This window comes from Elephantulus edwardii, unplaced genomic scaffold (genome assembly GCF_000299155.1).
Source record: "Elephantulus edwardii isolate Elephantulus edwardi_28Jun2011 unplaced genomic scaffold, EleEdw1.0 scaffold00104, whole genome shotgun sequence".
NCBI lineage: Eukaryota > Metazoa > Chordata > Mammalia > Macroscelidea > Macroscelididae > Elephantulus > Elephantulus edwardii.
Genome location: NW_006399854.1, coordinates 5,361,412 through 5,386,703, shown reverse-complemented (window position 1 = coordinate 5,386,703; position 25,292 = coordinate 5,361,412). Strand labels below are relative to the sequence as shown.

The 25,292-nt window shown below is 40.8% G+C and overlaps 1 pseudogene; it reads left to right on the top strand.

The window, feature by feature from the left end:
- Nucleotides 1–7,775: 7,775 nt before the first annotated feature.
- On the top strand, nucleotides 7,776–8,896 carry LOC102877154 (annotated as a pseudogene).
- Nucleotides 8,897–25,292: the final 16,396 nt, after the last annotated feature.

Sequence of the window (25,292 nt, the reverse complement as noted above, 5' to 3'; positions counted from 1 at the left end):
CTTCACAATCAACACTCTTAACACCAGCAGTCAGGAAATCAAAAGATGAATTGCACAGCGAAAATCTGCTCTCCTGGACCTCTCCAGAGTGCTGAAAAGCAACAATATCCATGTAGAGACAAAGGTCCACCTAATCCAAGCCATGGTCTTCTCAATTATTTGTTATGCTTCAGAGAGCTGGACAATGACTAAGGATGACAGAAGAAGATGCCTTCAAGCTGTGGTGCTGGAGAAGAGCCTTTGAATATACGATGGACTGGCTTGGAGAGGGTGAAACCAAGTGTTTCCTTGGAAGCTAGGATTTTGAAGCTCCATCTCACATACTTTGGACACGTTACCAGGAGAGACTGATCCTTAAGAAGGGTATGATGCTCAGAAGGGTGAAGGGACAGGGCAGGAGAGGAAGACCCTGGACAAGATGGATTGATACAGTATCTGGGCCAGTGGGAGTTGGTGTGTCAGAGTCAGTGAGACTGGCTCAGGACAGGGAAGGGTTCAGAGCTGCTGTACATAGGGTTGCTATACATCGCAGGTGATTCAATGACACATAACAACAAAAACATACTTTATTGGTTGTTTTTTATTAAGTCTCATGTTTAGAGTCAACAAGACCTCAGAGAGGGCCTTTGTATTTAAAAGTCAGTTGTTATATTTTGGTGGAACATTCTTCTAAGTGGTACTGCACTCTTCTGTCAATATGCTGTACTGAGGTAACCTGAGGTTGCTGTGATGCTGAACCTTGTGTCATTGGAGTGTCAAATGGTATAACCATTACCCATGGTGGACAGTGTTTGGTGGAGCTCCCAGTTCAAGACAGGTTTGGAAGCAGGAGTGGCATCCACTTCCTAAATACCATGCCTCTGGAAGCTCTGTGAACTCTGATAATTGGCAAAGGTTGTGGAGGGGCTTCAAGCCTTTTGTTCATGGGGTTGCTATGAGTTATGCCTGACTCAAAGGCAATCAGCGACAATGTGTTTTCAGGTAGTGACAACTGCTAAGAGCAAAAAATATAGTGGAGTATGGATATAAAAATAAATTCAAGCTATCCTCATGGTGAGTCTTGAGGTGGGTCAGAGGAAGATTTTAAAAATGATAGTCAAGGTTTCTCTGAAGAGGTCAAATTTGAGCCAAAAGTCTGAATAAAATGAGAAAGAACCAAGACGCTAGATTTCCCCAATCAAGTTCTCTACTTTGTGTGTCTTTTGTTGGTGTGTGCTGTCAAGTTGGAACTGAGCTATAGCTGACTCTCCAATGGGCTGTCAGAGGCAGTATTTGCTCAAGAGGATATGTCCATCCTTTTCCTGCAGAGTAGCTGGTGGGTTTGAACCATGTGCCTTTGGGACTGCAGGACAGCTTGTTACTACTAGCCTACCAGAGCTCCCTTGCACTTTATATCTCTATCTAGTCATTTCACAAGTACTTCTCAAATGTCTACCATATCCCAAGAACTATTTCAAGAACTCTATTATCTTTTTCTGTTTCTTTTGCAAACAAAAGATTGCAATTACAGAGACTAATTCATCTTCATTTCTGTAGCTCCTTTAGTGCTCAATATCCTGGAGAATAAAGTGATGGAAAGAGGAACAGATGAATAGTCCAAAACCAAAGAATCCTCATAGTGCAGTGATTAAGAGATCAGGTTCCAATAGAAAGGTGGGTGGTTCAAATCCACCCAGCAGCTCTGCAAAACAAAGGTCTGGAGTTTCAATTCTTTCAAGACTGCAGCATAGAAAACTATATGGGGCCATTCTACTCTACCACATGGGCCACTGTGAGTTAGAATCAAATCGATGGGACCCGGGCAAAACTAGAGCACTTTTCGGAGTGAAAACTGTTATTTTCCTTGCTGCTTCCCCAGTCAATGTTCATCTTCTCACAGGAGGAAGCCAAGGTTACACAGACTTCTCATAGAGCACTCAGCACGATAAATCAGGTCAGGCCCACTGGGAAATAAAGGATTAGAGTAAAAGGAAATCTTTGATTAAAAATGTAGTTCATTATTCAACACTCTTTGCTAGACAGCAAACATAAAGGCCATAAACCTTGTCTTAATTCAATAATTCAAAGAACTCCCCAAACACAGGGCAATGCAAACTGACTCTTGGAATTACACCCAACAAGTGACTCACTTGTTATAAGCACACACAGAGTCACACTCGGATGTTGTCGGTGTAATAGCGGTATTGAGATATCAAAAGCAAAATTAAAATGAATATAAAAATCCTACTCAATCATCCACATTTTAAAGAATTCCACATTTTCCTTTTTTTCATGTATAATTCTATGTTTCTTGGTGCTTAGAAAAGTCTTTTCAAATTAGTGGTAAGATTTAACAAATTCTTAGTCTTCAAGGATGAAACATCAACCCAGAGAAGTATACTAAATATTAACTAGTTGATCAAAATTAATTATAAAATGGTATTAAAACTTAAAGACACTTCATTCCTATAATCCTACTGAAGGCATACGTGACATTAATGAATTTGCAGTTGAATTTTTTGTCAGTGTCTCCTCTAAAGCACATACCAAATACCTTCTCAGCAATTTTCTGCCTCTATAATCACTTGGTAAATTGCAGCAATAATACACCTGTTTCCTCTAACTGCACTTTTTGGGCCATGCAGATAATATTCCTCATGTAAACCCCTGTTTCTGTTGTTTTAAAGATCAAACATCCTTTCACCTGAGAAGCTCAGAGGGGCTGGTTTCCTTGGCAACATAATTTGCTTCCAGTTCAATGGAACATCGAGTTCTTTTTCACTCGTTTGCTGCATTGAGTACCCAATCCGAGCTCAGAGAGCTCCACTTCCTTTGCAAAGCACCACAAGGAGGGGGGAAAAAAGCCTGTTGCTAAGGTGTTTTTGTTATGGTTAAATGAATCTCTTAAATATTGATTTTAATGCTTTCCATTTTTTAAGCTGCAATGCCTTCATTTTTTTCTTTAACACTTAGGGCCCTGCTTCTCTGAGGTCCTTATTCATCTGCCTTAGCTCTTTCATTTCAATGATGCAAATCCACTGGCATCATCTTTTTTTGGTTTTTCTACTGAAAACAACAATCACCTGACTGAACAAGAATGCGTTAGGGTAAGTACATACCTATTTTTCCAACTCTGCTGTGATGCACAACAGTATTACAGCAAACTACATTGCCCTCTACATTTGCTTCACTGCCTAAAAACACTAACGGTGCATGTATTAGGGTTGAGTTTTCATTATAGAGAAGAGCGAGCTTAGGAACCATTCAAGAACTTGCCTGCATCTGCTAGGGACCAAACTCACTCACCATCCAGTAGATTCCAACTCATAGCAACCTCATGAAGAAACAAGCAGAACGTCCGTAGGGTTTTCAAGGCTCTAAATCTTTACAGAAGCAGACTGCCACCTCTTTCTCCCACAGACCCTTTAGTGGGTTCAAACTGGCAACCTTCGTTTAGCTGCTGAGCACTTTCACCACTGCGCCACCAAGGCTCCTAGTCTTTACGTCATCCAAAAAAACCACACTGCCAATTCTAGCTCACAGCAGCCCTCTAGTCTTTCCCAAGCTGTGAATTTTTACAGAAGCAGCCTGCTACATCTTCCTTCTACTGAGCTGCGAGTGGTTCAGAACTGCCCGTCTTGTGGTCAGCCAGCCTAGTTATCACCCAAACTCCCCCTCTTTGCTCAAATTCACTGCTATCAAATAGATTCTGACTTATGATGACTCTGTACTGGGTGTCCAAGACTATAATCTTAATCAGAGCAGACAGACTCAATGTTCTCCTGTGGAGTGGGCTGGGAGATTTGAAACATTGATCTTCAAGTCGGCAACCCAATACATAATGCACTAAACCATCAGGGCTCCAGGGCTTCAGATCATGCTTCAGATCATTATTTTAACTTGAACCCTTTTCCTCCAGCCTGCTGAGAATTTAATTTATATCAAAATTTATATTTTAACAGGGCCCTCTGAATTATTTTGTGAAATACAGATTCTGATTCAGTATATCTGGTGTGGAAAACAAATTCTCAATAGGGGATTAAACCAAAGTGAATGGGTTGAAACCCTTGTCAGAATTCAATCTCTTCACCCTCAACAGAAGTATGTAGTTACACCATTAGAATGCTTGTGAAAGATTTGTCCATCAAAATAAACTCTGAACACATTAAAAATTTTATTCCAAAGAGTTCAGGTGTGTGAAACGACGGTACATAGATAAGCAACTTGTTAGTAGCAAATCTCCATCAAATAGCATATCATGCAAAAGTAGTAGCTTAGCTTAACTACACTTCTGATAATGAAATACAGGAAATAAACATAGAGGAGCAGCTTCCACAAAGGTTTATTATTTCATCCAACAAGAGCTAGCTTCAAGGTTTGAACATATTTAGAAACAGTAAGCATTTTGCAGAAAGTATTAAGGTAATATGTTGTCATACTTGAAGAAAGAACATAGAGATAGGGTGCCTGTATTTATATAGATATGCATGCTGGCAAGTAGGACTAGAAATAGATATCCTAATGGAAATATAAAATAACTCTAGTAGTGTAATGTGGAACATATTGGGCTGCTGATAGGTTGACAGTTCTAATCCACCAGGTGGCCTGTGGGAGAAAGATGTATAGTTGTCTCTTATAATGATTTAAAGCCTCAGAATCCCAAGGAAGAGTCCCTCTGAGCCAGACCTGAGTCAAAGGCAAACTCTAAGTATCAAAACCGGTGTGATGCATGCTCAAGGTGCAATGTGGAAATAGACAAGGCACATCAGTAAACAGCAGAGAGACAACCCAGAAGAAGAAAAAGACTAAGTATGAATAAGATTAAAAACATCTTAAAAGGTAGACTTAGACATTCTTGATTTAAGGCTCCACAAATTCACAGATAAAAAGAATTGATAGTTAACTCTAGATACTCCAAGTTATAAATTATTTTCTTTTATCTTTACAAGCAGTGTAATGAGTGAAGATTGATCCCCCCAAAATTACCTATAGTTCCTAATTCTTAGAACTTATACTATCAGGAACCTAGTGAGGAGCAATGATGTTATTTTGAAGAGTAATGTGTGCATAATTCTGGTCATGTTCTTATCAATCACTTGCTATGTGTTTGAGAGTTGAACAATAAGTAAAAATGACAGAAAAATAATTGATGCCTTTGAGTTGTGGTGTTGGAGAAAAATATCTCATGGACTCCAAAAGAACAAGCACGTATGTCTTGGGGAAAATGCAGCCAGCAAGTTCCTTGGAAGGAAGGATAGCAAAGCTATATCTCACATACTTTGAGCATATTTCTAGGAGAGGCTGTGTAGTAGGATTTAAAAATGGGGAGTATGGCGCCTCCTAACTTGTTTCACTTTTTCAGGAGTGCTTCATCTATTTGGGGTCTCTTCCCATTCCATATAAAATTGGAAATTGCTTTTTCCATCTTATTGAAGTATGGAATTGTTATCTGCATTGATTGTATTGAACTTGTAGACCGCTTTTGGTAGAATTGTCATTTTCACTGTAATGATTCTTCTTCTCCATGAGTATAATATATTCCACCATTTCTCTATGTCCCTCTTTGAATTTTGTAGTAAATTTTTTGTCATTTTCATTGTATAAGTTGGTTGTGTCTCTAGTTAGATTTGTTAGCAAGTATTTCATCTTGTGATTTAGCTATTGTAATTAATATTGTTTTTCTTAGTTCTTTTGTATGTTCTCTTTGTTACTGTAGAGAAATTCAGCTGAATTTTGTATATTGATCTTGTATTCAGCTACTTTGCTGAATTTATCAATTATGTCAAAAAGTTTTCATGCTGAATCTTTAGGGTTCTCTGAGTATATTATCATTTCATCTGCACATAGACATAGTTTTACCTCCTCTTTGCCAATTTGAATACCTTTTATTTCCTTCTCTTGCTTAAGTGCCCTAGCAAGTACTTCCAGTACAGTACTGAATAGGACTGGATAGTGGGCATCCTTGCCTAGTTCTGTTCTCAAGGGAAATGTCTTTACTCTCTCTCCATTAAGAACAATGTTGGCCAAGGTAAGAGGCATCTCACTCCCTGATTTCAAATCCTACTACACTGTTGTGGTGGTCAAGACAGCATGTACTAGTACAATGACAGACACATAGATCAATGGAATAGAATTGAGAATCCAGAAATCAGCCCATTTACCTAGGGTCAACTGATTTTTGACAAGGAGATGAAATCAGTTAAGCGAGGAAATAACAGCCTTTTTAACAAATGGTGCTGGCAAAATTGGAAAAGTATCTGCACAAAACTCAAGTAAGATCCACACCTCACTCCATACACAAAAACCAACTCAAAGTGGATTAAAGACCTAGGACTAAAACCAAGGAATATAAACTTCATTAGATAAAAGCTCCAAAGAACTCTAGAAGCCCTAATCCAAAACATAAACAGTCTTCCAAGCATCCTAAAAATCTTACAACCAGGAGAGGATAAAATAGATTAATTGGATCTTCCAAGAATAAAATCCCTATGCACATCCAAAAAATTCTCCAACAGGATAAAAAGGAAAGCCACAGACTGGGTAAAAATATTTGGTAATGACATGTCAGATAAGGGACTTATATCTAGAATTTAGAAAATATTCCAGTACTACAACAAGATAAATGTAAATAACTCAATTGAAAAATGGGCACAGGATACGAGCACACACTTCACCAAAGACATTCAGATGGTGTACAAGCACATGAAGAAATGCTCAAAATACCTGGCTCTAAGAGCTATGCAGATCAAAACAACTATGAGATATTATCTCACCCCAGTAAGAATAGCAAAATTTAACAGAGCAGCAAACAACAAATGCTGGCAAGGTTGCAAAGAAACTGGAACCCTTATTCACTACTGGTGGGAGTAAAAAATGGTGCAACCACTATGGAAGGCAGTGTGGCCTTCTTTCTCAAAGAGTTAGAAATACCATTTGACTCAGCAATTCCACTACTGGGAATATGCCCTAAAGAAACCAGAACTGCCATCCAAGCAGATATATGCACACCCATGTTTATCGCTGCTTTGTTCACAATAGCAAAGAGCTGTAAACAACCCAAGTGCCATCAACAAACGAATGGATAGAGAAGCTGTGATATATTCACACAATGGAGTACTATGCTGCATTGAAAAGCAAGGAACTCATGAATTATTATGCAAAATGGGTGACCCTGGAGGACCTTAGGCTGAGTAAAATATCACCAAAAGACAAATACTGCTTAATGGCACTGTTGTAAAGAGGAACTGACATCGGAGTTGGGGAAAAACTAAGAAAAGAGGGGATAAATTATGTATACTGCACTGAAACAGATGAGGGAAAGAACTGTTTAGGAGGAATATATGGTTAACTATTATTGTCATGACAAGAATCCAGAATGAAAGCTGCATAGTGGAGTGGACCGGGGAGGGGAGTGATTGTATAACAATGAAATTTTTTTCTTCTTACTTTTCAAAGAGAAAAGCGAACTGGGGTGGGGGCGTGGGCAGGGAGGAAAGGGTGCAACAATGCATGGAAATCCAAATTCTCTGTAAACTTTCATTAATTAAAACAACAACAACTTCCCCTGCCCTTGGCTCCATGAATGGCCTCAGCTCTCTTCGATGGTGCTAAGGCGACCAAATAAGGCAAGGTGGCCGACCAGGGTCCCCCACCCCTGCCCCTGGCTGCTCCAATTGACCCCGTCCATCAGCGCACTATAAAGCCGCGCGCCCTGCGCCCCATGCCCCACCTTGTGCCTGCTGCCGCCTGACCGAGCCCAGCCTGACAGTACACGACCTCGCTGAAGCTGTGCCAAGATGTGCGACGAGGAGACCACTGCCCTGGTGTGTGACAATGGCTCCCGGCTGGTGAAGGCTGGCTTCGCGGGCGATGACGCGCCCCGCACGGTCTTCTCCTCCATCGTCGGCCACCCGCGCCACTAGGGAGTTATGGTGCGTATGGGTCAGAAGGATTCCTATGTAGGTGACGAGGTCCAGAGCAAACGAGGTATTCTGACTCTCAAGTACCCTATTGAGCATGGTATATCATCACCAACTGGGATGACATGGAGAAGATCTGGCACCACACCTTCTACAATGAGCTGCGTGTGGCCCCTGAGGAGCATCCCACCCTGCTAATTGAGGCCCCGCTGAACCCCAAGGCCAACCGTGATAAGATGACCCAAATCATGTTTGAGACCTTCAACGTCCCCGCCATGTATGTGGCCATCCAGGCGGTGCTGTCTCTGTATGCTTCTGGCCGTACCACAAGCATTGTTCTCGACTCAGGAGATGATGTCACCCACAATGTCCCCATCTATGAGGGCTATGCCATCATGCGTCTGCATTTAGCTGGTCGGGATCTCACTGACTATCTCATGAAGATCCTCACTGAGCGTGGCTATTCCTTTGTCACTACTGCTGAATGAGAAATTGTCTGTGACATTAAAGAGAAGCTGCATTATGTGGCTCTGAATTTTGAGAATGAGATGGCCACAGCTGCTTCTTCCTCCTCTCTGGAGAAGAGCTATGAATTGCCTGATGGTCAAGTCATCACTATTGGCAATGAGCACTTCCGCTGCCCAGAAACACTCTTCCAACCCTCCTTCATTGGTATGAAATCTGCTGGCATCCATGAAACTACTTACAATAGTATCATGAAGTGTGACACTGATATCCGCAAGGACCTGTATGCCAACAACATCTTGTCTGGAGGCACCACCATGAACCCTGGTATTGCAGATTGAATGCAGAAGGAAATCACTGCTCTGGCTCCCAGCACTATGAAGATTAAGATTATTGCTCCTCCTGAACTTAAGCACTCTGTTTGGATCGGGGGCTCCATCCTGACCTCGCTTTCTACCTTCCAGCAGATGTGGATTAGCAAGCAAGAATATGACGAGGCCAGCCCATCCACTGTCCACCACAAATGCTTCTAAGGTGCCTTCCCTCTTAGTCTACCTAACATTAGGGATGACAGTGTTATGCTTCTTGGAATCTTCCTAACCACCCTCCTTCACCTCTCATCGATCATTGTACAGTTTGTTTACACACATGTAATTTATTTGTGCTTCTAATAGTTATTGCTTTATAAATAAATCAGACCAGGATTTGCAACCTAAAAAAAAACAACAACAACTAAAAAAGAGGACAATGCTGGCTCTTGGTGTTGTGTATATACTTTTCATTGTTTGAGGGAGGGAATTCCCTCTATTTCTTTTTGTTGGGTGTTTTAATTAGGAAGGGGTGCTAAATTTTGTCAAAGGCCTTTTCTGAATCAATTAACAGGATCATGTAGCTCTTGTTCTTTGTTTTGTTAATGTGATTAATTACATTTATTGCTTTTCTTTCTTATATTGAACCATCCATGCCTATTTGTAATGAATTCCACTTGGTCATGATGAATTATTTTTTATTTACTATTGGATTCTATTGGCCAGGATTTTATGGAATAAATATTTTTTGCATTTATGTTCATGAGAGAAACTGGTTAATAGTAGTCTGTTTTGATGGTGTCTATACCTGACTTTGGCATCAGGGATATGTTTGTTTCATAGAATGAGTCTGGGAGTATTTAATTTTTCTGTTTTCTGGAATACCTTGTATAGAATTGGTTACATCTCTTCTCTGAATGTTTGATAAAAGGGCTTTTTTTGTTGGAAGGTTTTTATGACCTGTTCTATTTCTTCTTTTGTGATGGACCTATTCAAGTGTTCTGCTCTGTCCGTGTCAGTTCGGATAGGTTGTTTCCAAGTATTTGTCCATTTCCTCTGTTGTTGTTGATTGCCTTTGAGTGAAGCACGACTCACGGTGACCCTATGAACAAAAGACCTGAACCCTGTTCTATAACTATTATCATTTCTCTGAACTCACAGAGTTTGCAGAGGCATGATGTTTAGGAAGTGGTTGCCATTCCTGCTTCCAACTAGGCTTTCATATATGTTTGAGTATAGTTTTTCATAGAATTCCATTGTCTGCCAGAGTTAGCAGAACAGCTCCCTGCTGAACTAAAAAATTACCTAAAGTGCATTTTAAAATGCAGGCCTCTTATGAGAAGACCCTGATTCAATAGCTGATTCTCCTGGTTCCCCGTTCAATACATGGGGACTCCTGATTTCTAATTCTTAAGATTAGGCAAGTGAATCACTGATTTAATCCACATCATGTGTTCAATTCTTGTTTGTTTTGTCTTGACTTTATTAAGCCTCAAATAAAAAAAATATCTTGAGATGTAGCTAAGCAGCTAAAACTGCCATGCACAAATCAACCTGTGGTCAGCAAGATGATAAAGGCACTAAGAAGAAAGTGCAGGCAGATTAGCAGCCTACAGAGGTTTAACTTATGTGAAGACTGGGAACCTATGGCCCATACATAAATGGTCTAGAGGGTCTTAATGTCAAAAGCCTTTAAAGGAGAATATTTGAAAAAGGAGTCCTGGGTGATGTACATGGTTTATGTGCTCAGTTTGCCAAAAGGTTGGAAGTTCAAATCCACTCAAAAGCAGCTTGAAAAAAAAGGCTCACAAGTTTCTTTTTAAAAAAAAAAATCTGCTATGAAAACCCTATGGAGCCCAGTTCTACTCTGATTTTCATGGCATCACCTCAAGTCAAAGTCAGCCTCATGGCAACTTGTTCTGGTTTCTTTGAAAAAAAGAACCTTAAAGACAAAAACTGTATGTTGTTATGTGCTGTCGAGTTGGAACTGACCCATAGCTGACCCTCCAGCGGATTTTTCAGAGGTAGTAAATCACATGGGATATTACCCGCAGAGCAGGTAGTAAATTCGAACCGCATGCCTTTGGGACTGCAGCAGAGTTTTTTATCACTAGGCCATCAGAACTCTCTTAAACTGTATAATTATACATACCTCCACCTAAGGGTCAAAGAAGTTTCTCATATTTCATAGCCTTTGTATACAGCCCTAAAACTGCCTACTCTTTTGTAGAAATGTGATCACATATTTATTTGATTAAATAAATATTTCTAAGAATGAACCAAGTTATCTGGAGAGAGTACCATGGTAGCCCACCAGCCTCTAAGACTGATCCCTGCCTCCTGGTACTTGTGCCCTTTTGGTTTTCCTCTCCACTTTGTATCAGGCACGTCCATGTAACTATAGGGAGATGTGATGAGATGCCTCTTCTGAGACTAAGGCATAAAGGTCCTGGTCTTCTTTCACATTTGAATCAAACACTCTGGGGGAAAACAGCAGCTATTTCATGAAGAGCTTTTTGGCTAGAGGTCCATGTGGAAGGGATCTACTGCACACAGCTAAGAGCCATGTGAATGGGCTTTCATTCAACTAGACCCTCCAGTCCCAGTTGCCTGTTCAGATGGCTGCACCTCCAGTGAATATTTTACTGAATGTTTCAAAGGGACCCAAGCCCAAAATCATCCAGCTAAGTTGCTGCTGGATTCCTGATAACAAGAACTGTGAAATAATATATTCTTAGTCTTTTAAGCAGCTAACTAGTGAGACAATTTGTTACATGGTGGTAGGGGGGGAGGAAAGGATAACTAATGCAGATTTCACTCATAAATTAATTACATTTTCACTAATAAACATGCAAACATAATGTCTAGTTAATAGATGAGCTCTACTCAGGCGACACAAGCAGATGTTTTACTGAAAGCACTCAATGCAGCTATAACTAAGAATAAAATGATCAGCTATTGAAAAACCATTTGAGATGCCTTTTTTCCCCCATTCATGCTTCCTGGAATCAAGCAGCTATTGAAGGAACTGAGTCACTCTGCTCAGCTCACCTCACCCTTAATGCAGTTTTGTTAGTTAATAAGGACAAAAGGATTGTCTGGCCTACCTCTGCCTCAACCAGTCTTTTAGAGCTGAGATTCTATGTCCTTCAATGTTACTGTAACTTCCAGCACAGGATGTAGCGGATAGGTACTTAAAATACTAATTCATTTCAAATACTATTGCTAATTTTAGAAGGTGAGCTTCAGGAGAACAGAGATGCCATGTCTCATCTGTCACTGTGTTCTCAGGACCTCAGAAATCTTGGCAGGTAATAGATGGTCAGTATAAGTACCGAACAATACCTGGATGGATAGACAGACTGATGAATGGACAGTGGATTGGCTTAGGCAGGTGGTGGATGGATAGTATATCCTGAAGTACTGCAATGTAATTGCTTGTTAATATAAACTCAATATTTTGACATTTAAGTTAGCTGGAGTGTAAAGAAGTTAAAATATTAGGTTCTCGTGCTTAGGATGGTGCTGTGCACATATGACTTACAAATATTTGCTTGGGACCATCAAAATAACAGAAGGAAACCTTTGCACTAAGAAAGCTGAAGAGTGGGAGAGGAATGTTAAACGGTAACTAGGGTCGAAATCCCTTTAAACCAATATGCTCCAATCATCGCACAGTCCTAACAAATGAATTATTAAGTACGGCTTGCCATTATAGATCCTTTCCACTTCCACCACTATCCATGACCCTCTTCCCTGATCTACTTGGGAACCCCAAATTCTCTGTTAAAACATATTTTTAGAAAGCATTTTGCTATTTAGTAGTTTCTATGGAAAGAGTTAAGCCCCAAATCCCAGTGGCTTAACACAGTCAAAGTCCAAATGCAGCCAAGGGTAAGAGTGGAGGGACTCGGTAGCACAAAGTTCATTTTTCAGCAACCTGGACAGATGAAAATCCTGCTGTCTTCAAATAACAACTTCCAAGCAGACCCTGAGTGTGGACAGCCAGCAGGTAAAGAGAAAGGATAACTGGGGAACTACACAAGATGGCCCTAGCTCAAACTTAGAAGCAGCATACATCCTCCAACGCACATCCCCTAGTCAAAACTCACACCCCCAGAAAACCAAACCCACTGCCCTCACTAACAGTGATCTTAAAGGACAAAGAGCTACTGCTAACAGTGGTTTTAAAGGACAAAGAACTACTGCTCACAGAGTTTCACAGCACAAGCAAACTACCACATCTTTCCTGAAGTGGTTGGTAGGTACGAAATACCAGGTGTATAAGCACTGTGTCCCCAGAGCTCCTTCGTGAGGCCCTGTTGTTGTTCGATATCATTGAGCAGACTAGGACTCATGGTCACCCTATGAGAAACACATCAAAACCTTGCCCTCTCCTGCGCTATCCTCAGTATTTCCAATAGGCTCGATCACGTTGTTGGAGTCACTGTGTCAATCCACCCTGTTGAGTCTTCCTCTCTTTCTCTCACCTTCCCCACATAATGCCTTCTGGGCCCTCCTGACAAGATCCCCCAAATATGTGAAACAACGTTTCACCATCTCTGCCACTGAGGAACACCCCTGATTTGTGCTTCAAGAGTTGCAAAATATCATTCCCGCCTGGAACAGCCCCATCCCAGAAACAAATCTCCACTAGAAAGAGCAAACATGAATTTTTGGAGGAAAGCTAGCATTCCTACAGCAAAACTAATTCACGCAAAGGTGTTAATACCTGATAATAGCCTTAAGCTTCCCAAAGTTAGCTATTTCTTTATTAAAGGAATAAAACTTTAAGCTCAAGGAATAATTTGGATTGACTCTCAAGTGTCTGAGAAGAGCATGGAGCCTCTTTCACCTCTCTGGCCCTGCTGGTAAATCAATGGTGGTAGAAAGACTAAGGAAGGCATGGGAGGGAGAGCTTTCCCATACAAGTGACAAGCATCCTCTGATGCCATCCTCACCATCCCTGAAATATGATAAACTTGAGCCCACTGCTGCAGACATCATGTCAATCCATCTCACTGGGTGGCTTTCTCTCTTGCGCTGACCCTCCATCCTTCTTAAAGGACACTAATACTTTGTTCCCATCTGTTACAGAAGCAACTAGACAGTTTTGAAAGTTTCAGGTCACCTAAGAAAATGTGTTCATGATTATTCCTTTGCCTCCTTTGAGTAAATTTTAATGATCTTCCTCTTTTAGTAAGTGCTATGATTCTACCCTCCCAGTGGTCCTGCAGGTTCAAGTGAATTATGATTAGGAGCCACTAATTATAATAACGAAGCAAAAAGACAAAGAGAAAATTCATAAATAAAATACATATGACAAAATGGGCCAAAGCTTCTGTCAGGCTACCTTTAGAAGCTCAGAAGAATATGAAATGTCAGTAAGGATTCTGAGTCCTGCCTCCATCGGCTGTGCGGGCACCAGCACGGTGGTGGGCACGAAGGCAGAATTCAAAGGGCACAAAGAATTTTACTTTCCTTGGGAAATTGCCCAATGTTATTACAATATGGGCCCATGGAGCTGGTCATTAAAATGACTACACAGCAACCGGATAAGGATCCTTCCTCCAACAGCCATATGCTGTCCTTTCTGCAAGGAGATAAGGGTCTTAATCCAGAGATAAAAATTGACTCCACATACTCCGTCTCTGAGATTGGAAGCCAGGAAAGAGTATGTTCTTGTTTATTGGCAAAGCTGTCACCATTTAATTGGTATCAGATTCTGACTTGCACAAGTAACATTTAAAAAAAAAAAAAAAAAGATTGGAGACTTAAGCCAACGAAAGCCAGTATTCAAAACTACTCATAAACCTTTGACCTAAGTACAGCATCTTTATTAGCAAATGCAAACCCCATAAGAACTTAAAAACTAAACAAAAATCAAAGTCTAGATTGCCTCCATGGTCCTGGGAATCCCTGATTTGTGTTTCGTGCCATCTCAAGCAATTCATAAGGAATCCTTGATGAACTTAGCACCCTGCCTTCTTTAACACAACTAGGGGAGGAAGCCAAGCACACCCACATGGAAAGGAGGTCCAGTGAATGGGCAGGAAAATGAAGTAAAACAAAGTCTGACTTCTTCAGCATTCAAGTCCAAAAGTGGCATAGCTACAGCTGCCGGCTTCCAAAGCACCAAGAGCACAAAAGTGGGAAACTCAGAGAAACGACAGCAATGGGAGCTCCAGACCTTTGCAGTGTTTATTAGTCAACACCAAGCTGAGAGCTGCGGTTAAAGTAGATGTTCAGGTTGGGCAGATGTAAAGTTGAGTTCCAGTTTCCTATGACCAGGACTTTGACCCTGAAATAACTGGCCAAACTCCCTTCAAAGTTCATGTCACTGAAGGGAATGAGTACTCTCACAGAATCTTGAAGAGGTGCTCATTTGTGGGCAAAAATCATCTGTCCTCAGACATAGGCAAAACTCAACCAGTTCCAATGCCTTCAGCACCCAGAAGTGGATTCATTTATGCCAACTCCTCCCTTCTGCTGATGGCTAGTAAGTAGCAGCATTATTTGCTAAGACTTGTGTGTTTATGGAAACAACTACACCACAATTCTGGCTTAGGGAAAGACCAGGGAAGTTTTTCAGAAATGATCTATAACACACTTTATATAATGTTTCTAAAATTTTTCTGTAATGTACTTGCTGTCGCCTTATTCTAGTCATTCAATAGTTTTTCTCTGACTAAAAAGAAAGACATAGTAGTAAGCATTTATCAAGCATCTACCCTATTCCAGGGACATTCTCTTCCCTATTCCAGGTACATTCTTAGCACTGAAGACTATGTTAGTCTCCCAGACAAGCAGGGTCACTACCCTAATGGAATTTAGATACCCATAAAAAGAAATTCTTACCTAACATACTTTGGACATATTGCTAGGAGGGGCTATTCTTTGGAGAAGGACATGATGTTTGTAAGGGTAGAGGGTTGGCAAAGGAGAGGAAGACCCTTAACCAGGTGGATTGACAAGGTGACTCTTGCAATGGGCTTTTGTGTGACAGGAAGTATGAGGATGGTGCAGGACAGAACAGGGTTCAGATCGTTTATTCATAGGTTCCTTAAGAGTTATTGTGCTTGACTCAAAAAAAAAAAAAAAAGAGTTATTGTGCTTGATTCGATGGCCCCTAACAACAACAAGAATTAATATCAAATGGGACTGTACCTAAGTATTCCAACTTATGTATAAATTTTAGTTAAAAGCAGATTTGGAAATTAAATTCATTCATATCTAGAGATTACATGTTGTTGGGTGATACATTATAACACAGTTAAGCACTGGACGATGAAGAATGTGCCGTCAGAACTGGAGGAAGATTTGTCAACAACCTAATTACGCAGATGGCTTGAAACACTGCAGGAAAACAAATAACATCTCTTTCAGTGTTTAATGTATCTCAACATTAAGAAAATGAAACCCCTCACTGCTGGGTCAATAGATAACAATGTCAGAATAGATGGAGAAAAGAGTGTTGTCAAAGATTTCATTTTATTTTGATTTATAATCAACACTCATTTGAAGAGATATGTCTTGAAGGTAAGGCCAGAGTGCCCCTTAAAAACAAGGCTGTCAAAGCTAGGAGATGTTATTTCTTGGAGAGAGGAAATCATGCTTATAAAGGTGGAGAGTTGACAGAAGAGAGAAAGACCCTCAATGAGATAGACTGACACAGGGACTGCAGAATTAGGCTCAAGTATGTCCTTGATGAAGATGACACAAACAGGACGGGGGTCGATCTGTTGTTCATAGGGTTGCTATGAGTATTACTCAACTCAACAGCACATAACAACAACAACCTGCCATATGAACTCTCTATGTGGTAAATAGAGCATGCATAAAAGTATAGAGGTAAAGAGGGACTGGAAGTGATGGACAATGCAACAGGAATTATCTCAGCAGCGTAGATAATAAAGTAAAACAAAACACAAACCCCCAAACTCATCGTCGAATCCTTTCTGACTTATGGTGACCACACATTACAGTGTAGAACTGCTCTATCAGATTTTCTTGACATTGGAAGCAGGAGTGGCATCCACTTCCTAAACCACATACCTCCAGAAACTCTATGAACTTTGACAAATGTCAATAGCTGTAGAGGAGCTTCAGGCCTTTTGTTCATAGGGTCACTATGAGTCGTGCTTGACTCAAAGGGTCGGTATGAATCATGCTCAACTCGAAGGCAATCAACATCAGTCTTCACAGAAGCAGATCAATAGGCCTTCTCCAACCACTCAAGTGGGTAGGTTGAAACAATTTTCTTAAGGTGAGAGATCAAGCACAAAGCAGATCATATAAGGTTGTCCAAACTGTACACAATGCTATACTGTAGGTTTGGGGAACTTTTAATAATTATAAGCAAATGATCCATCAGAAGCTTTGCTGGAGAAGGAGGGACAATCTCCCGTACCAGTCAGATCTGATTTGACAGTACACACACAAAAAAATAATAAAATAAAAATAATTTGGAAAAAAGATACTAAACAATTATAAGCAGACGAACAATATGGTTATGTTTCATTTTTTGGTAAGGTATCACCGGAAGCAGCCTGGTGGACAAACTTGAAGAATAAAGACCAGTTAACACACACACTCTTGAACTTAATCATGAAGGTCTCTAAAGCATAGCAAGTGGGGGGGGGGGGAAGAAAGCAAAACATGAACAGTTAAGTAGGACAAAAGTCAGATGGCTGTGGAATAGGTATCGGAGGTACAACTAATACTACACCAATCTCACCGCCATTGAGAGGAGGACACACTGTTGTCGTGTGACATTAGTCACAACAAATCAGAGGTGACCTTCCAGCGTGCTTTTACAGGCAGTTAATTGCACAGGAGAGTGCAGAGCAGCTGGTGGATTAGAAACTTGTGCTTTGGGGATTGCAGTGCAGTTTCTTTTCACTAGGCCATCAGAGCTCCCTGAGTGGAGAGTGCATTGTTGTTATTCTTGTTGTTGTGTGCTGTTGAATCACCTGTGACTCATAATGACCCAATGTACAACAGCCCTAAACCCTGCTCTAGCCTGTGCCAATTTTATTGTCTCTGACATACCTACTCCCATTATCCCAGTCACTGACTCAATCCACCTCATAGAGGGTCTCCCTCTCCTGCTCTGTCCCTCCACCCTTCCAAGCATGATGTCCCTGTCCAGGAACTGGTCCCTCCTTGCAACGTGTCCAAAGTATGTCAAACGAAGCTTCAGAATCCTTGCCTCCAAAGAGCAGCCTGGTCTCACCCTCTTTAGGATGAACTTGTTCGTTCTCCAAGCAGTCAATGATATATTCAGTACTCTTCTCTAGCACCACAGCACAAAGGCATCAATTCTCCTGCTATCATCCCTAGTAATCGTCCAACTTTCTGACCCATAGCAAGTAATTACAAAGACTATTGCCTGAATCAGGCACACCTTAGTCTCCAGACTGACATCATTGTTCTTCAGGACTCTGGAAATGTCTCTGACAGCCAACTTTCCCAATGCAATTTGTTTTTTTATTTCCTGGCTGCTGGTGCCATGAGTATTGACTGCAGGGCCAAGCAGACTTAAGCTGTGAACCATCTCAATCTCTTTATCATCTATCACGATACTGCCAATTGGCCCAGTGGTGAGAAGCTTTGTTTCCTTGATGTTGAGTTTCAAGAGTATAGGCGACAAATAGCCAAATCTGGCTAAAAGCAAGCTATAACCACAATGTAGACTTCTGTCTCTGCCATTCATTAGCTGTTTGGCCTTAGACCGATCATTAACTAACCTTGCTAGTGTCATCATTTGCAACATATCAGAGATAACAGCATAGGTATTTGAGAGGATTAAATTAGATAATATACAGAGAGTGCTTAGGAGACAGCCTGGCATACATTTATTGCTTTGTTTATATTCACTACAGCAGCAGGCCTCTGTGCACAGATAATTGTTGAGCCTGGCACTGGAGGATTATAGAACATTTCAAAACACAAAAAATTTTTACGACAGTGCCAAAGAGATTAGCTCTTGCTGGACAAAACCAGAAAAAAGCATCATGAAGGAGGTGATGTTTGACCTAGGCTATGCAGAACAAATATTTCTGAGATATGGTGTTGCTACAGCAAAAACACACAGGTCAGAAAGGGTAAGCTAGATCAGATTAAACTAGGGGTGGGAGATGATGAGGAGAAGTCGTGGTAAGTCCAAAGAAATGAAGGGCAAGGTCACAAAAGTCATGGCAAGAAGCTCTGACCACAGTCAAGAGAGTTCAGGGAAGCTGTGCCCTTCAACCAACGTGTTTCATGTGTCTACTGGGTATCCATCACATCTTCTTTTAAGAAATTTCCTCTCCAGTGAGACTTAAATCGAGAGGCCTTGCCTTCTGCGCAAGGGGTGAGTACACAGTCCAAGGTAAACCAAACACTCTCCCTCCCTCAAATGGAATCCTGAGAAGAGCTATAAAAAGACTGAGAAAGGCTGGAATTAACTGGCTACAGTAACAGTGCCTCCAGCAGGTTGTTAAGCAATTTCTACCTCAAGATCTTCAATGTCATTGCCTTGTCTGGACCTTTCCTGCCAATCCTGTAAACTCTCTTTTGCTTTAAATCAGTCCCAGCCAATTTCTTTTGCTAACTACCAAAGATTCCCTAACAAAGACATCCTAACACATATCCAGCAAAAGGACCTTCCCGACCATTTGCTTTCAGAATAGAGATAACAAGAAAACACAAGTTAATAGATGGATGGCACTCATTGCCTAGCAACCAAAGGCACTACTAATACAAAGGTATGAGGACGGGAACGGTCCTTTCTTGCTTTTTCCTCTTACAGAAGCCAGAAACCTACCTCAATATCCTATATTCGACATAATTAATGTGTGATAACAAAAGTTGTAACATGACCTGCACTTTTTACCAAAGACAAATATTTTCTTAATCCCTTTTGTTTTGTTTTATAATAAAAGAATGCCATTTCTGGAAATGTACTTGCCCTTCTGAGCACAGACAGATGCACTCTGTGAGAGTTATAGATTCTGATTTCCCTCATAAGTACCTCACCATTGATGCGAAGAATAAAGGAGCCTTCACATATCACATCAGTCCATCTCTCTCTCTGCTCTGAGCCCGATTTCTCACTAGGGCTTTGTTCAGATAGGTCTCCAACCAATGAGCCTCCCACCACTGCCTAAAGCTCAGCCCATTCTGCACTCGAGTCTGTATTTCCACCAGAATCAGATTTCTGAGTCTTTCAAGTTCTGATTCCATGAGCATGGTTGCAATGTTCTTGATGCTTCACCTGAAATTAGACAAAGACATTCTCTCCCTACTGACACTTTGTACCTTTTACATTTATTCGCCAAACCAGCCCATACGGAGTGCCTTCCGTGTGTTAAGAACAAATGTACGCAGATTGCTATATGCCTGGAGGGAAGTGAATAGTATTCATCCAGTACCTAGCAGAGCACCTGGCATATGAAAAGAGATGTAGAAAGGTTTAATTGCCAAATGAAAAGTTTGCTTCACAAAAAGGTAAAGGCAAAATTTCTTTCAATGGCTTATCTTAGCCTTTCTTAGCTACGGAGTCCTAGTGGTTCAATGGCTCAGGGCTTAGCAGAAAAGTTGGATCCACCAGGCCATACTATAGGAGGAAGAGGATGTAGCTGATGTCCATAAAGGCTTATAGCTTTGGAAACCCTCCTCCGTCCTTTTTGGTTACAAAAAGTTGGACTTGCCAGTAATAAGGTTGTTGGCATTTTGTTTTGATCTAGCTGGGTCTTGCTATCAAGTATCAGGGCCTGTAAGAATAGGTGGGACTCCAAAATCATATTGTCTGCATCAACAACTCAAGCTTCAACTTGTCTAAGTGACCTGAAAGCACTCAAGGTCCTTTTAGAAGCTGTAAGGACACATGGTGGTGAAATAGGTTTAAGTACTGCTAGCCAAAAGAGTGGCAGTTCAAATTCACTAGCCGTCCCCAAGGGAGAAAGAAGAGGCAGTCCAGACTCGTAAAAATTTAGTTGTCTTCTCAGAATGGAATTCATCAATGGCAGGGGAGCAGCCATCCATACAGGCAGTAGGTGTCACTTCCACAAAAGGCTTCTGGGAGCTGATGATTGCCTGAGATGTTAGCACCTCCTATGTGCTTTCTAATGCATATTCCCTTTTTCTGGGGGGAGAAAAGACTCATGCTTTCAGTCTATATCGATGTCTATGCCTGATATCAAGGAGCCACAGGAACCTGTGGATGCCTTGCAGTATACTGGTGTGTTTGCAGGGGATCTTTGGGACTTTGTCCTGCTTGAGCACATCCAGATGCTGGTTCTCCCATTCCCCTGTTTAATGAAGGCAATGGGAATTCCCCCCTAAGGTAGGCCAACTCCCTGAAGCCTCTCTCCTGAGTCTCTCTGCTCTCACATTCCCACAGGTCTTGGAGGAGGTTGTCTATTGTGTCCCCATGATCCCAAGCACAGAGTGAGGGTGGAGAGTAAGGAATGTGGAGAACACACACACATGTGCGCACACACTCAGGGCTCTCTTGTTTCTCTACCTGTCCTTTTTCTCAGAGGGTCTTGATACAAAGAGGAGAAACTGAGGTGGCTTAATTGTATACAATTGTTTGAGCATCACACTTACTTCCCCAATCTTTGAATTTTTCTTCTGTTTTGCACTTAGAAGCTAAGTGTCACACATTCTACAATTTGCTTCTGACAACTCTCCTGGGGACCAGTGACAGATAGGGATGATATGGGAGGAAAAGAAAGGAACAAACACATTGATCTAGTCATTAACCTCTGACATTTTTAAGTCAGAATCACAGGCAAAATGGGACATTGGTTCAGATGTTGAAATCTTTTATGATTTGCGTATCTGCAGGAAAAGTCACCTGGGTAGCAAATGCAGCCCCAAGAGAGGTAGAATTCTGTGACTTTAAAGCAAAGGTGGCCAGGTCTAGAGGGAGAAAAAAACCCAGGAGTTTCAGAGTACAGGAGAGTTAGGATGAGAGGACTTGAGACTCTCTAGTCTCATTCCTGATCCAAATTCACCATGGGTTTCAAGTGGCTCTCATTTTCCTTCTGTTTCCAGATGGCTTCCGCCAGCCTCCCTTATCTTGTAAATACTGAATTCTCTTCTGTAGCTTCTTGACTTGGGGAGCAAATCAGCTGTTTGACTCTTGCTATGTGCTAGCCCTTCAATCACATATTCCAGAACTGCTGGCTGCAATTTATTTTTCATCTACAGATGGCTTCATAAAAGCCATTCTCCTTACTCTGAAAAAAGTCAAAGTGGTAGCTGGATATTTATTTAAGATGCAAATCAGGTTATGCAGGTGGCATAAAATGGCAGTAGGCTTTAAGAACTGCAGATGAGGGGTGGAACACACACACACACACACACACACACACACACACACACTCTCTCTCTCTCTCTCTCTCTCTCTCTCTCTCTCTCTCACACACACACCCAGGCACAGGATGATGAAGACACAACTTCTCCCGCCTGCTTTCCTTAAGATAAACCCCTCCACCATGAGGCTGTTTGGCTCTTACCTGCACCCAGTGTAGGGAAAAAATTTTCTAACTAGAATATTCTCTTTAAGCTCTGCTTCATGTTGCAGCCAATCACAGGGCCAGGACAGCAAGAATTTTCTCTAGAGGGCCAGTTAGTAAATACTTTTGGCTTTACAGGCCATACAGCCTCTGTTGCAACTACTCAATTTTGGCATTGTAGCATGAAAATAGATTTAAACAACACTAAAACATTATAGATACTGAAATTTAAATTTCATATTATCTTCATGCATATAAAATTTATTCATCCTTTAATTTTTCCCCCTAATCATTTTAAACCATTTTATTTATTTATTTATTTTTAACCATTTTTATGGGACCTTCTAAGAATCAAATCCCTATGCACATCAAAAAACTTCTCCAACAGTGTAAGAAGGAAACCCACAGACTGGGGAAAAATATTTGACAATGACATATCTGATAAGGAATTTATATCTACAATTTCTAGAATATGCCAGAACCTCAACAAGAAAAAATGTAAACAATTCAATCCCAAAATGGGCACAGGATATGAAGAGACACTTTACCAAAGAGGACATTCAGATGGCAAAAAGACACCCAAAGAAATGTTCAAAATCCCTAGCTATTAGAGAGATGCAAATCAAAACATCTTGGAGATACCATTCCACCCCAGCAACAATAGCAAAGTTCTACAAGGCAGCAAACAACAAATGCTGGCAAGGTTGTGGAGAGATTAAAATTCTTATTTACTGCTGGTGGGAATGTAAATTGGCACAATCACTATGGAAAGAGGTCTGGTACTTTCTCAGAAAATTGGAATTAGAAATACCATAGACTCGGCAATTCCAATACCCTAAAGAAACCAGAGCCACAGCTCGAACAGGTGTACGCACACTCACGTTTATTGCTGCATTATTCACAATAGCAAAGAGATCGAAGCACCCGAGGGCTCATCAATAAATGAATGGATAGAAAAACTATGGTACATCCACACCAGGGAATATTACACAGCATTGAAAATGAAATAGTAAAACATGGGGGAGCCTTGAGGATATTATGCTGAGTGAAAAATGTCAGTCACAAGAGGATAAATACTACATAGCAAAGTTGTTCTAAAATAGGGCAGACATACAAGGGTCCTCCTATCAAAAGTATACAGAATCCTACAGAAACTCCACAAGAAAATAGACTGATAACACAATTACAAAATGGGCAAAAGACATGAAAAGGTGAAAAACAATGTATTCAAACTTTGTAAATAAACCAGAGTAATATTTTAAAACACCTCAATAAAAGCCTTCACATTAAAAAAAGATATTATAAGAATTTTTACAGAGGAAGATACTCAGATGGCCAATAGACACATAAAATAATGCTCCATATCACTGGCAATAAGATGCAAAACAAAACCACAATGAGTTATCCTCTCACTCCAGTAGCAGTGGCAAAGTTTAACAGGAGAGCAAATAATAAATGTTGGAGAGGATGTGGTGAGATAGGAACTCTTATATATTGTTGGTGGAATTGTGCAATGGTACAACCACTCAGGAAGGCAGTGTGGGGCTTCCTCAAAAAGCTGAACTTAGAAAATTTATATAACCCAGCTATTCAACTGATTGAAATATACCCCGAGGCAATGAGAACTGAGGAACAAACGGACACTTGTACACCAGTGTTCATAGCATTGTTATTCATCATCACAAGAACATGGAAACAACCCAAATGTCCAACCACAATCAAATAGATTGAGACATTATGGTACATTCACATTATGGAATACTACACAGCACCCAGGAATGATTTTTGTAAATTACTACCTAATTTGGGAAGGACTGAAAACATTATGCTAAGTGAACTAACTCAGTTCAATAAGCACAAATACTGTATAAGACCATTACTGTAGAATAAGTATGAGGATCCAAGGGGGGAGGGGAGGAGTCGTGGGATGAGGATGGGCAGGGTGTAGGGGTTTAATCACAGGGTCACACACTTTGATGGGTGAAGGCTGGGTGAAGGAAATGGGAAAGATCTGGTGTGAAAAACAATGTATATGGATTTTGTAAATAAAGAAATATAAAATAAAAAATAAAATAGGGCAGACGTGCAGTTGGAGAGGGAATGGGGAATAGCTGGATAGACAATGCACACCGCATTAGAAAAGACACGGATAAATTAAGTATACTGCATTGAAACAGATTAGGAAGAGAACTGTTTAAAAGCAATATATGATTGGGTATTATTGTCATGACAAGAATTGAGAATGAAGGCTGCATAATTGAGAATGAAGGCTGCATAATGGAGTATACTCAGGGGTGGGGGGACTGTACACCAATGAAAGAATTTTTCTTTTACTTTTCAAAGAGAAGAGCATTCTGGGGGCGGGAGAGGGATGGGCAGGGAGAAAAATGCAACAATGAATGAATGAAAATGCAAAGTCTATGTAAACATTCATTAAAATCAAATAAAAAACATTGGGTTAAGGGGAAAAAAGAAAAGATGCGGGAAAGAGCAGTTTGAAAGGAATATATAAGTATTCATCATATGTACGAGAACGGTTTGGAACAAGGAAGGGAATTGTGGGGGGGAGGGCCTAGAGGAAGGGAAGGGTAAGAAAATGTGCAATAACGAATACATTTCAAAAATTAAAACATAGTGCAACAATGAATGAATGGAAAACCAAAGGCTCTGTAAATTTTCATTAAAGTTAATTAAAAAAATTAAAAACCCTTTCTTAGCCCACAGAACCTGCAAAGTAGGCAATGGATAGATTTGGCGATGGGCTATACTTGCTGACCTCTGCTTAGATTATCAGTTCTAACAAGAGTCACTGGGTAGAACAAATTATCATACTCAGTTGTTAACCAAATCGTTTACGTATGCCTAGAGATGTTGTTGTTGTTGTTGTTATGTGCCGTCGAGTCGCTTGCAACTCATAGTGACCCTATGTACAACAGCCCTAAATTCTGCTCTGTCCTGTGCCAATCGCACTGTCTCTGACAATCCCATCCCAATTACCCCAAGTCACTGAATCAATTCACCTCATAGAGGGCCTTTCCCTCCTGCGCTGTCCCTCCACCCTATCAAGCATTATGTCCCTCTCCAAGGACTGGTCTCTCCTCACAACATGTCCA